At 35.0% G+C, this 14,982-nt stretch overlaps 1 protein-coding gene across 7 annotated transcripts in view; it reads left to right on the top strand.

Moving 5' to 3' along the window:
* The window catches only part of PCLO (piccolo presynaptic cytomatrix protein), a 311,224-nt gene that overhangs the window by 120,205 nt on the left and 176,037 nt on the right, over positions 1 to 14,982 (top strand). The window lies entirely within an intron of this gene.

The following is a 14,982-nucleotide window of genomic DNA, read 5'->3' as shown; positions in this document are numbered from 1 at the left end:
GTAAAAGTTGCTTTTCCATAAAGGTTGGGTGGCTTTTGTAGGGAATAGCCTGCAAACCCAGAAAGTTGAAATTTGCATGTAAACACACACATATACATAAATAGGAAGCATTTCAGACATTGTCTTCAGCCACTGTTGCCTGAGAAAATCTAATTGATTTCAGTTACTGCAGTCTGTATTCAAGGAACACTTATTGATCCTTCTGAATTTTAACTAATGTTATTGTTCACAGGTAATAAACAGGGAACAATTTCATTAATTTATAGCATACTCTGTGAATCTTCATTTTAATTGGTCTGTTTGGAATGAACTTTAACAGAGCTACATTAAATGATTCTTCAGCAGTTTTATGGAAAATACATAATTTCAAACTACTAATCATTATTTATTGACATTCTTTCCAAAAATAATTACTGATACAGATTTAAATACATCAGTAGTTTGTGAAAGTGACTATAGTAGCTGCAGGTTTTTTTGTCCTAAATGTGTATTGCATAAGTCAGTGAATGCTCATAGCACACCAAGTTCAGATACTGTTTTTCAGTTAGAGATCTTTTTGGAAACAATCACTGTATTCCAGTATTTTTGGAAAATTAACTGGAGTTTTTATAAATTCTTTCTTTAGCCCTGTTATTTTGAATGACTATGCTCTACTTGTGTAGAATAATAATAATAAAAAAGCATACACATGAAAAAAACTACAAAAGCAAATAAAAACCCAACATAATAAAAACATTAGTGTGAATTGTATTCCTGGATGAGAAGACTTCAGTACATTCTAATGTAATGCTTTCAAGGAATACCATAAAAAACAGGAGCTTTTAACATTCATCACAAATTTTTTAGCACATTTCCTTTTCCCTTATTTCTCTTTTCCATCAAAATATGAAGTTGAATTTTCTAAAAATTATTGTAAGCAGGGAGGAGAAGGAAATATAGATATTGAGGTAGAGGTCAGCTTCTGGATTGTGTTTGGCTTACCAGATAAAAATGTATTATAACTTCTCCAATTGATTATTCCATGAAATGCAGTACTGGACTGCAGTTTACTCTTACAAGACTTCTGAATTAAAGTCTGGGCACAACTTTGACATCCTGAGATGAGCAGGCTGTTGTAATGCAATGCATCATCATCTGTGTACAGAAAGGTAGAGTGCAAAGAAAAGAGGGACCTTCTAGAAAAGATAAATTAGGACTTCAGAAACAGTAGAATTTATAATAAATGGATTAGATCAGAAGAAAAGACTAAATAAGAGGGAGGTAAATACTATTCATTCCCACCTCATCAGCTGCTGCATTAGATTCTCTGTTTTATTTTGCATCTGAACTTTGTAGATTAGACTTATGTTTACATTCATTTGACATGACATTTGCATAAACTCACAAAGGGCCCATTTTTTTTCTGATGACACTTGTAAATCTCACCATGTAAATGTGAGATTAAAGTCAGATATTGGCTATCTATCTATCTAGTGGCCCTCTGCAGAGTGATAAAATGTCATCTTTGAATGCTGATATAATTTATACTTGTAAGGATTATCTTGGAAGACATAGAAAATGACAAGCTTATAGTGTAATAATGCATTCTTGTTACACAGATTCTAAAATATCCCAAACTTAATTTGTTCTAGTGAAAATAGTCAGACTGTAATGAGAAGAGAAGATAGCATAAAAACGTATCAATTCTCTTAGCTTCCTAAAATGCAATCTCACTGTTGTCCTCAAATGCCATTTTCCAGGTTCCCTTGGACTACTCCATTTTACAGTGCTTTTTCACATGCTCACTTGGCCATCTCTTATTATCTCATTAGAAACTTCCACACATATTAATCTAGAGTAATTGCACACTTTTTTTTTTTTTTTTTTTTACCCACAGGAAAACATTTTACAAATATTTGATGCCTTTCAATAATGGAAGATGAGGACAAACTCCAGGTAGTCACAGAGAATTTCATCCATGTAGAACCAATCAGTATCAGGTGGTTTTGGGCAGCAGAGAAAACTGCCTTCCTATTGTTGGCTGTCATTCAAAAAAAGCTGCCTGAGTTTGAAGTACTGCATGATTTTCAATGGAACTTTTAGTGGTTTCTAAGGTTTTCATCAAATCCTTTATTTATTTATAATCTTTTTCTTGACCAGATTAGGAGTTATATCATTATCTCTAAGATTTCTGAAAACTCAGTGAATTTATTTCCTGGCAGATTGCATGAAAAACTCTATAATGTGTGCCCATTTTAGATAGTCTTTTTGACAGAATTGATTCATTTTCTGATCTACTGATTAATACTGATTTGTAATAAGATTAAGGTTAAGCTCTTAAAATTATTTTCAGACATCAACTGAAAACTGAATGCTTTGGAAGGTAGGAAGCTTTTACAACACACTCACCAAGACAAGTTTTTCAAAATCAGACTAGCAAACATGCAACTTCCTAAAAAGTTTATCAGGTTTTAGAGGGGAAGCTCTAAAAGCAGATTACCCAGTCCTACGGTTGCATATTTTTCTTTAAGTGTATTGTTACCGTAGTGACTGCTGTTATATAACATAAATCACTCACTGAAGCATGAAGGCTTAGCAGACAGTACAGCACTCTCTTCCCCTTTTTTGAATCAGTGTTTTTCTAAGCAGGATCTTTATTGATGGAATGAGAGTAAAAGGTGCCATCTAATAGCTGGGAGCTGCCCAAGGTCCTCTGGGTTTTGTTTTGCTTCATTCTCCAGCAGCTGAATTTCCATTTCATCTTGGTGATGTTAGTGTGTGAACTTTCATCCTGTCAATTACGCTGTAGTACAGTCAGGCTGCCATGAGTTTTGTGAGGATTGCACTTACTGTTTTATTGGTGTTTTTGTTAAACCCTTAGACCACTGCCTACTGATGTTTATGCTTGTGCTTGCTAGATCAGTTCATTGGGTTTGTTGGGTTGAATGAGTGAATCCTTTTACATAAAACCAGGAAAAAAAATCAGTTCTCCCACTGCTAATTTTCAGATCAATCTATCCTTTCTTTACCTAAAGAAGTTTCCTAAAATACTCAATGTTATTGCATGTATGGCTTTATTTTCCTACTGGCATGATCTACATTACTAATGACATGCAGTTTGCTCTCTTTGCTCAGGTCCTTTCCTGCTGAGCTTCTCACAGCCATTCATCTGCCTGTCTGTACCTGTGTCCATCATTACTCCATCCCAGGGACAGAATCTGGCATTTGCATTTGCTGAACTTCAGTTTACTGCTGATTGTCCAGTATTCCAATGTATCTAGATCTTTCTGCAAGGCCTCTCCTTTCTCTAAGGAGTCAGCAGCACCTCCCTCTTTAGTATCATCACTGAACTTGCTGGGGATGCTTTCAACTCATGCATCTAGATCACTAGTAAAAATGTTGAACTGGACTGGCCCTAGCACTGAGCCCTGGGGAGCAGCATTGGTGACTGACTGCCAGCCTGATGTAGCCCTACTCACTATGTATGACTTGTTGAGCTCTGGTGCCCAGCGCAGTGTGAACCTGTTTGTCTTGCTTTTGGATCGTTTATTCAGAAGAATGCTGTGAGGAATGATATGAAAGGCCTTCCTGAAATCCACCACCTTCCTTTCATCAGAATCAGATTCATTTTATCAGAATCAGATAAAATTACTAAGGCAGGATGATGAACCCATGTTGACTGTGCCTGAAGTAACAGAGTGGCAAATATGGTGATGAAATCCATTTTTCAGATTGCTTACACAAGTAAATGAACTAAGATGTAGGTTAAAGTTGAAAACCATGAAACTGAAGCTTCATGTCATTTCACATGAAGTCTTCCTTCAGTCAGCAGATATTTTCAGTCTTTCTCTAAAATTCACTATTTATTTAACGTCTTGCCTATCAAGGCCCAGGAGCAAAAAAAAATATTGTTTCTATCTTCTTTTTCTTTGCTATATTTTCTTTACCTGAATAACTTGCTATAAACTAGACTTTGTCTCTATTAAAATATTATTCTGCAACAAACAGTGCTATAATATTGATTACATTTAGATATTCAGTAGATGCTCAGGTTTTTCTCATATTTTCTTCACTTTCCTAAAACTCTGTCCACTCTTCATAGTGTCTCTTTTTAAGCTTTAGTAGTCTGCCCTTAACATTGAAATATGGTGAGATTAGAAATGAGAGGGGCAGCAACATCTTAATGTTTGCATTCACATTTCAGTAACAAATCTATCAATCAGCAGTAAAATCTCCCAAACCAGCTCTTGAATAGTGAATTTTGTGAATCTAGCTAGGAATGTGGGATTCCAGCATAACTTCCAAAAAATTACTGTGGAATGAAAAGTCAGTTGAATTATTTGCATGATTTTTTCTTTTTCTACAATTTTATTTAAAAGCTTTTGTATTGGAGTTACTGTCTAATTGTTTGTTCATTTGTTTGTTTGTTTACTGTATTCAAAGCAGAACATATAAATTAATACTGCAAAATATCTGAAGTAAGCATGGTTGAAATTCAAGCTTTTGAAAAGAATATACTTAGTTGCCATCTCAGAATAATTGGAATAATAGTGTCAGAGTGCCATCTATAAATAAAAAGAAGTATTTCTGAAATACCTGATACATAGTAAACGCAGATTATTGAAGGGCATCATTGTAACTGCTTTGATGTACAAAAATCCGTTGTGCACTCTGGAAACTGCTTCCAGTTCTACCCTTGACAACAGATGTGAACTTTCCACTTCATTGCCTAGAGATGGTTTTTTGAAAAGAGCCCCATGAATGGTTCATTTTACAGTCACACTGTATGTTATTTTAGCGTCAAAGGCTTAGGAATTGATTACACAAACTATTATACAGATATGAGGACTTTCGTTATCTTGTAGAATGAAACCAGAATTCACTGCTCCTTACATCTGGAATTACGATCTCTATCATACTCTCTTCATACATTTGTGTCTGCAATTCTCCATGACTGGTATTCAGAAAGGCTCCTGCTTCCTGTGATTATTTACAATTTCTGCTGATGAACAGGGAAAAAAAAAAAAAAAAAAAAAAAAATTAAAAATTATGAAGGCAAATACTTATTTTACCAAAGAGGTTCCTTTTTTCCTTTTTTTTTTTTTTTTTTTCAAAACAAACAAACAAACAAAAAACAAGAAAATAGCTTGCTGATAAATAGGATTTTTAAAAATTTCATTTAGAATGTAAATTGAGAATCCTTAATTTGAGATATGTAGGTTAACCAAAAATAAATGTAATTTTCAGTTTTAATGCAATGTTTCTTTGTTTCTTCAAATACTGTAAAAATCCTTGTAAAAAAATCGTTTACATGAAATAATGGAGTCAGTATCTGGATAAGACCCTCTCTTTAATGTCATCACCTGGACTTTATTGGCTGAATTTGGACTGCTATAGCTTGAGAAGAGAGATTATCACATAAGGCTTCCTTTTTAGATTTGGATTGGTTATTACTTTTTAGCAGTCCAACCTCTTATCTTTAATATTTCTGTTGAGAGTTAGCAGTACATTAATTTTGGAAGGCTTACATGATTTTAGATTTTTTGGATTATATAATATGGATTATAATTGTACCCATGGGGTCTCTCGAAAGTAAACTGAATCTTATTGTATATGATTGTTGAAGTGTATAGGATTTATTTGCATATTAAAAGGCAAAAAAGCATCTGCTTTTAGTTACACTCTAGCATCACAGTATGTTAAGTTTTTAAACAGATTGTATTTCTATTAAGAAAAAATAAAAAAGAAATTGTAATTAATGTTGGCTTGAAGTTTTTCAATAAAAATGTTTTATTTTAATCTTTCATGTACATATTTGGTAGTATAATTTGCCAAATTACAAAAATCCACAGCATGCTCCCCTTTTTTGAGTTAGTTACATTTGTTGAGAAGATCTTGCTGACTAAATTGCATATTCCTTTTAAAGACAATATTATGCTGGACTGGTACTCTCTTACCTGGAAATAATGTGTTTCCTTGACCATGAATTATTCTCCAGACTTTTTGCTTGCTTTCTTCTTTTCCCTTCATTTTCAAAATCTTCAGGCACTAAAAGGATGCATATATCAGTTAAAAGAGATAATGAATAAATACTAGGCAAGAATCAGTACCAAATGATAAACTCTCTGAATGATAAAGCCAACATTAAACACAACTGAGGAAATAGACACATTCATACAATGTTTCTAATTAAGGAGAGATTGAAAATGAGTCAGTGAAAGTGTCTTAAGGTCTCAAAAATTTAGGTATCAGATTATGTAGTAGGAACTTTCATCAAGATTCAGTTTAAAGTTTATCTTTGCATGTTAGTTTATGCTACCTGCACACCTGAAAGTTATCCTTGAAGTGAAGTTCATCTGAAACACTGTGCTGCAAGCTTTCTCCCCTGATCAGGAATATTAGGGCATTTGTCAGCTTTTCAATTGTGTTTGTATCTGGAAATAATGTTCCATAGCCTAGGGAGGAAATGCTGGTAGCCAGGATCAAAACGTTAGCTCCTCAGTTAAGTGTTAAAAGTTTGTTAAAAAAAAAAAAAAACAAAAGTGTTAAAAGTGTTAAAAAGTGTTAAAAGTAACTGAAATAAGACTGTACAGAGCTAGCAGTTCCAAAAGTCTCCTATTGCTCAAACATTTCCATCTTTCTCTGTAGCACTTCATTTAAAGAGTCGATCTGTCACTTCCATTACATAAAATATCATGAAGATCCATCTTTGTAAAAAAGCCTATTCATGCAGTAATAAACTAAACATGAGCAAAAGGCAGATATCTCTCAAGCAGTGGATGTGTGATAGTATGAACAATTGAGGCTGAGATAAGAACATTTTATTTATAGCTTATCATCAGGTACAGATTCCTAGATGTGCTGAAGTTTTGGCTCTAGGCAGCCTGAAAGATTAGGAAAAACTCTCTTTACTACAGAATTCATGTCATCTTGTTGATACCTGGGACTTAGTTTAGAAGTAAGCATTCTCTAGGCTCTTCATAAAAGGTCAACATTGAACACAGAGCTCAATAGTCTTTAAACTCCTTGTGGCATGGTACTGTTTGCTGTTTTAGTGCCATCCATGACCCTGGATATTTTGACAATTTAGAACAAATAATAACAAGAATATATGGGGAATACTCATAATATTCATATAAGGATGGATTATTTGTTTGACTAGAGGAGAGAGTTACCTGTAGAAACACTCTTTAGAATAACATACTTTGGCGGAAAGGCCAGTACTCAGAACTCAGCCCATGAACCTAACTCTTGAGATGTTCATATTGGAAATATGAAAATGAATTAATAGTGGTTTATATTCTAAAACAAATCATAGTACAGAATCTGAGAGAGTTGTATGTAAAGGTAAAAAATATAAAGTACTTAAGATAGATATTTTCCATTTGAGTTATAGAAATCAACAGTTGGATGCATATTTTCATGAATCTTGGGAAATCAAGACGATATTTATTAATTTAATTATTATAGGTGTTTTTTAACACTACCTTGATAAAGTTTTGACTATTAACAGCATTGTAAAAAATAGAGTTTTCTATAGTCACTACTTAAAACATTCAAGTCATAGGCTTACAGAGTATTGTTTCACATGAATTAGAGGGTAGTTTTATAATGAAATCCCTGTGGAGGCACCTTGATATCTTTGAATGTTGTCATGACAGCCAATGCAAACACGATATGTAATTGTCCAAAGGAGTTAGAATGTCACAATCTTTTTCTCACGTGGCAGAAAAAAGTGTTTGTTTTGCATTTCAATTGGTGTTTGTGGGCTTCCATTGTAATTCAGAATTTCTTGAAATATACATATGGCTTAATCATCTCAGCTTTACTGAAGTACTTGAGGCTCAACTGTTGACTTCTCTGGCCTTTGGATGAAGCCCATATCCACTTTGGTTTTTTTCCTTCGTTGTGGTTGCATTTGCCACGAAAACAAAAGTGACCACCACAGTCAGTGAAATGCTTGATGAGAATTTCTTTGCGTAAGACCGAGGAGGGCTTTTGGGCAACAGCACTCGTACATCTAAACCTGCCAATGTAATGAAGGAGTACTACTCACGTGAACATAGGAAAGTACAAATAAATGCAGAGAGAAAATCAGTATGGTATTGTTCCCTCCCTTGACCAAAAAGAGCATTTATTTTTCAACATCTTTGCTTTGACAACTATAATGATGTATACAATAGTGATTTGTTTTTGTGCATTTTCAGCATAACTCTAAGCCCCTAAAGACCTTTAAAATATACATGGACACTGTCCACATGAAATTCCTATTATCTATCAAATTTGATCACTAATGTAAAAATTCTGAAGAAACAGAGCGTTTGCTAGAAAGATAAGAGATGTTCTCAAGGTGCTGATATGTATCTTGCAATAATAATAAGACATATGCATTTCAGAGTTTTCATCACTTGAGGAAGCAGATTATCCTTGTGTTGTTGCGTTCTGCACCTCATCTGTTTAAAATGGAGTGGAATATTCAATAGTCCCATTTCTATTAAATAAAATTCCTGACTTGTGGAAAAGAAACATAGATTCATCTGTACTTCCCTGGTAATCTTCTACTGCAGTATTTACAGGTCTCTTCCAAGCATTAACACTTGATATAGGATAAAAAAGAAGAGAGAATTGGTGACAGCAAATCAGCTGCCAAAGTTCCAAGAGCAGTTTTCATTTTTGGGGGGAGTCAAAGCAAAATCATGGGGCATTAGGAATAACTGTGATTGCTCTATTGCTCGATCAAACAGATCATTTTATTTACGATTATGCTTTTAGGGGACATTCTTTGAAACCCTCTAGCTAAAATGTAGCTGTTTGTTGTGCCAGGATATCAGTTTCTAGCACATTTACATAGAATAGTTGAGGTTGAAAAGGAAACTCGAAAGTCATCAAACTTTTTTTTGTCAGGGTAACAACAATCTAGAGAATAACAAGCTTGGGATGTACCAACATTTTGGAGACATAAATGGACTGTTCAAAATATTTTTTCAAGCATTGAAGGTGCGTCTATTCAAAAGGACGAAGTCCCTGAAAGATTGTTACTAAGCAAACCTAAATTGGAATGGAAAACAATAAGCATGTGGAAACACAAAAAGGAAGGGAAAGTTCAAGTAGTGGTTGCTAACTGTTGTATTTTTTTCTGCTGTCAGATGTCTGATTTGGTGGTCCTGTTCTGCATGTGTGTCCTTCCATCAGACTGTGCAATGGTGGTGGACTTACAAGCAAAAACACTCAAATGGCAACAGACACACACCAGATCAATCCATCTGAAGAACTACCAGTATTAAAATACCACCTACAGAGATCCTTGAACAGTCTTTGCTGGCCAGGCAGTCTTCAGCCATGTGAAGAACCATCAGCTTGTCCTGCACTTGCAACAAACCATCACTGCTGCTGAGTTGCTGCCATCCACTTCTGTGTATTTTGCTTTGTTTTCTTTTGTTTTAAAATTTTTCATGCCACTATTTTTCTTCTTAAATTCCTGTTTTGACAATGATACTCCACATTTTAATTTTCTTATATTCCCTGGCTTTTCCTCACACATTTTTCCTCATCTTAACAACCCTCTCTCAGTAAAGCTCAGTAGAGGTCTCAGAGCTGTGCTACATAAAACTAGGCCTTGCATTATGAGATAGCTGAAATTCTGAGCTGAGGATTTCAACGGTCCCTTTCAGCCTTCTTTTCACAAAAAGCCTGTTCTGTAGCAAGCAGGACGAGAACCTCTCAAGAGGAAGACTGCCTCCAATTCTGTGTTACGTTAGAACTCTCCAGGGCTCTCTTCTCCAGGTGCATGTCAGGGCTTCCGAAGTCTGAATGCATGTTTAATTTCAAATAGCTAAAACACTAATATAATTTAGGATAATTTTCCTCCAAAGGAGATCTGATTTTGCTACCTGTCAAACTGCTCTTCTCTCTCATAATTTGACTAATTATTTCATGGTGACACAGACGCAATTATATTTCTGGAACCTAGCTAGATTCAATACATAAGAGTTTACCTTTTGTTACCTGTAAAATAAATTATGTTTAAAAAAAATTTTTTTAGAATTTATCTGATACAGTCCTCCTCCAGAAGACACGTATTGAATTCTTGTATATGGCTTTTTCTTCATCACGGGGATTAATTCTGCTTTCTTTGAAGTTATTTTATAAAACTTTGTAAATATTTGGGTTGATCTAGCAGAGCTGTAGTTACGAGAATCAATTATTCTATGCATTAAATAAGTGCAGACATGACTTAATATGGGTCAACAGTGTCTCACTCAGTTTGGACAGATGACATATATATCGTAACTGCTTGATATTGCTTTCATATTGCAACAGATCCCAATTACTAGTTGCAACTGATCATGTTCTTTCCCCTCCAGTACGATGATTTCTCTTCTTTGTGCTCATTTGCTCTTAACATTTGCTTGCATTCAATTTTACTATTATTAAAAAAAAAGAGAGATTAAAGCACATGTTATTTGAACATTACCTTTAATTCTGAGGCCATTTTGACTGCAATGTGGATATCCTTTTATCTACAAGTATGCAAAATATTTTCTTGTTTAAAATTTCTTTGCAGAATTTGACTTAATTCTATTTTGATAATTTTTTTCTTCATCCCTACTTTTTACATTCCTTAAGATGCGGATTACTGGGCTAATCAGGTTGTTTCTTTTTTTTCCTCCCTCTTTGTGTGGGCTACCTGATTAGTTTTTTTGTTCTTCTTAAGTGGCCTGGGAAACTTTCTGTGCATAGCCTGAACAAAACTGTCATAAGGACCTTGCAAACTCTGTATAAGTGTGAAAATAAAAACAGAATCAATTGAAAACAAATATCATAGGTAAAATTGTCTTAAAATTGAAGGACAACTTGTTTATATTAGTATTTGTACCAAAGTAAATGTCTGTTCATTATACTGTTGTTGTTGTTTTTTTTAAGAAACCCAAAATCTATACATATCAAAGAAATCAAAGTAACAAAGAAAGGGACAGAAAACTTGCATAAATAAATATATTTTAGTAATTGCTTTTTTCTTTTTTTTCTTTTAATTATTTTAATTACTGAGAAAAAGCATACGTTTCTTATCATAGATGTATTCCATTTTTTTTATATTTAACACGTAGTATTTGATAAAGATTCTGTTTGTCAATGTGGTTATTTTGGATAAAAAAAAACAAAAGGAAATTATTTTTTCACATATGTACTTCTTCATCCTTTTTTATGTTCCTATATTGGTTTTATGATTTGATTTTAATGGGAGGAGAGGTGAGAAATAATTAGAAATGGATAAAGGTATACTCCATCCATGGCAAAATAGTTGTTCTCCAGATTAAATTAAGCATTTGACTTCTGAGGCCAATCAAGAGATGTTCTGTGGGATGCAGTGTTTATTTTCACTTTCTCAAATACATTGTGTACATTGAGTTGCTTTCAATTAGAAGAAAAATTTGGTTTGCCAATTGATGTTTGCTAGGAATGCATAGTGTATTGATATACTGTAATGTAAAATCCTTAATTGGCAGGGAGATTGAATGGTTGACTTTTCATCTTAAGCGATATCATACAGCATGTGTGGGACAACTGGGGGATCAGGCCCAGCCAGTGTGGGTTCATGAAAGGCAGGTCCTTCTTAGCCACCCTGCTCTGCTTCTATAATTGAGCAGCAAACCTGGTGGATGACGGAAGGGCTGTTGACGTAGTCTATGTAGACTTCAGCAAAGCCTTTGGCACATTACACTCCCACAGTATTCTTCTGGGGAGGCTGGTAACCAGTGGCTTGACCATGTATACTCTTCACTGGGTAAAGAACTGCTGGAGCGTCATGCCCAGAGAGTGGTGGTGAATGAAGTTAAATGCAGCTGGTGACTGGTCACAATTGGTGCTCTCCACAGATCTGCAGTGAGGTGTGTTTTTACTGATGACCTGGATAAGAGAATTGAGTGCACTCTCAGTAAGTTTGCAGATGACATCAAGTTGGAAGGAAAAATCAATCTGCCTGAGGGTAGGAAGGCCCATCAGAGGGGACTAGACAGGCTGCATTATTGGGCTAAGGCATGTGAGATGAAGTTCAACAAAACCTAGTGGTGGGTCCTGCACTTTGTCCACAACAACCCCAAGCAGTGCTACAGGTTTAGGGAAAAGTGGCTGGAAGACTGTGTGGCAGAAATGGACCTGGGGCTATTGGTCAGCACTCAGCTGATAATGAACCAGAAGTGTGCCCAGTTAGCCAAGAAGGCCAATGACTTCCCCAGTTATCAGAAATAATGTTACCAGCAGGACCAGGGAGGTGATCTTCTCCCTGTACCTATCTGATGAGGCCACACTTTGAGTACTGTGTATAGTTTTGTTTCCCATGTTACAAGAATAGCATTGAGACCCTGGAGTATTTCCAAAGAAGGAACATGAACCTGTTGAGGATTCTGGAGAACAAGTATTATGAGAAGTGGCTGAGGGGAGTGAGATTGTTTACTCTAAGGAAGAGGAAATTCATGGGAGACCTTATCACTCTCTACAGCTGCCTGAAGAGAGGCTATGATGAGGTGAGGGTCGGCCTCTCTTTCCGCATAACTAGCAATAGAACTAGAGGAAATGGCCTCAAGTTGTGGGACATTCAGGTTAGATATTAGGAAAAATTTATTCTCTCAAAGAGTGGCCAGGTGCTCAAATAGGCTGCCCAGGGAGGTGGTTGAGTCACTGCCCCTGGAGATGTTCAAGAAATGTTTAGATGTTGTACTAAGGGACGTGGTTTAGTGGGGAAATACTGGTGGTAGATGGACTTTTGGATTGGATGATCTTGTTCTTTTTCAACCTTGATGATTCTGTGATTTTGAACTTAAACACCTCTGATACTGTGGCTACTAAGTACAAAGCAAAAGAACTGAAATACTTGAGCCCTTGCATGATATTTGCAAAATAGACCATTGCAGTGAATATTGAGTGCATGAAATTGTCAAGATGACGCTTGTTCTTTTGTTAAACTTGAATGAGGAGAACTTTGAGAAACAACTCCTTTGTCTTGTTCAGCAGTATGGGGTTGTTGGGATTATTGAAGACACAGGGAAAGAAGTGTATATTTAGAACATTAATGCACATGTGTATTGCTTGTGATACCAAGAATGTCTACTGACAACTCAGGAACCAAAGAGTGTGGATATTTCTGTAAAGAACTAAGAAAATTTATTTAGTAAAGATTGTTGAAGGAAGATGATGTCCATTTCTTAAGTCTTAATAAATTTAGGTTGACAGGCTAACTAAAAAGGTAGCCTTAGGCAAAATTAGTATTCAGGGCATGAGGTTAACTGAGGAAACATCAAGTCTAAAACTGAGGCATATGACTTCATGGTACAAAATTTAATTTTACAGAGAACCATTCTGACAGTGAATCAGGAGCTAGAGGGCTGGTGATATAAGAATATTTTTATAGGTGCTTTTGTGATCAAATATCCAAATGATGATAAAAACTTAGATTGAATTATAAAGCACATGTCTATATAACTTTAAAAAAGAACTTTTCACTTTAAAAGTGAAAAGTAGCTGCAAAGATAACAAAAGTCCTCATTAAATCATTGTGTATCTGGACAATTCCAGGTCATCTCACCAGCTGTACTTACATCAGTATGGCAAGGGGGAGTGACTGGTACTTCCATCTCTTGGCAAACATTAAACTAAACATAATAACTAATTCACTCATCATCAGCTGCCTTTGTTAATCTTAATTTATCATTATTTTTCTTTTTAAGAAGCTTGTCCTATGAAGTGCTTAGTGCTACTGTGTGTGGATCTGAGAAGGGGAATGTGAACGAGCAGTGAGGAGATTGCAGTTGAAGAGATACTCAATGGGATAACAGTTAAATGTGTTATGTGTAGAAAAAAAACAGAAACCCTGGAAACTGGATAAACTATCAGGAAATAAATTGAAATTATGCCATGTGGAAATGTTACTATGAAAAGAAACTGTGTACTGAACGCCTTTTTCTTGATTTTACAAACTATTTGAATCTAGAATGACTTTGAATTAAGATTGATCTATCATAATTATCTACTCAACTCTATATAACTCTTTGAGAAAAGAACAAAAAATACAGTGAAATCAGTTCTTTTTTCATTATTCTGTTTATAATGAAATTTATTTAGTGTATTTAGGCATTTTGGAACTCCTGGTAATATTGCCATCTTAATTTTCATAGGTTAAGACCAAATTTGTTTCCACATGTATTAATTCTATTTTAAAATTTTAGAAAGTGGTTCACAGCAAACTCTATCACAGCAGATGTTCTTGTTGAGAAATGACCAATGACAATATCCTGGCATCACCAAAAGTTAAGTACTCTTTGTAGGAGAACCTGCCAATTCTGTTATTGATATTAAGCCTCCCACAGAAAAAGGCAAGATTTATGAAATCAAAACTAGAGTGGGGAGTCTGATACTTAGAATCCTGTAGTTCAGGCATTCTTTATGCTACGGTTCAGACCTGGATTTCCAGTCTCTGCTTTTGGTGTTACATCATTTATTACTTAATTAGCTTGTAGTAGGAAATGTGTGAGTGTTTCTGGGTTATCAAACTTCTACTGCTTATTCTAACTAGATGTCTCATTTTCTGGGCAAAATTCTACAATGTGTATAATTCATCAGTCATCTGTACTGATCAGTAATGCTATTTACATTATTAGCTATGTAATTACTATTAGAACAATTTTGCGCTGTTTTTCATGTATTTTGTATTCAGTAGGTTGCTAAGTTAACTAAATCAGAGAAATACACTGATTTGGTGAGACAATCCATCATCACAGTAAAAGGAATCAGAAACAAGCACTAAAAGATTTTAAGGTGCAGTACAGACTTTGTATTTCATTTGTAAAGTATCACTATCTATTATCATATCCAGAAGTTTTGGAGTTTTTTCTTTCATTTTAGTACTTTTCTGTATTCCGGTACGAAAAAGAGAAAAATCTCTTGGACAGAGTCCAGCGGGTGGCCACAAAGGTGATATAGGGCCTGGAGCATCTCTCTTATAAGAAA

Source organism: Tympanuchus pallidicinctus, unplaced genomic scaffold, assembly GCF_026119805.1.
Source record: "Tympanuchus pallidicinctus isolate F22 unplaced genomic scaffold, pur_lepc_1.0 scaffold19, whole genome shotgun sequence".
Classification (NCBI taxonomy): domain Eukaryota; kingdom Metazoa; phylum Chordata; class Aves; order Galliformes; family Phasianidae; genus Tympanuchus; species Tympanuchus pallidicinctus.
This window is presented reverse-complemented; position numbering and strand designations above follow the sequence as displayed.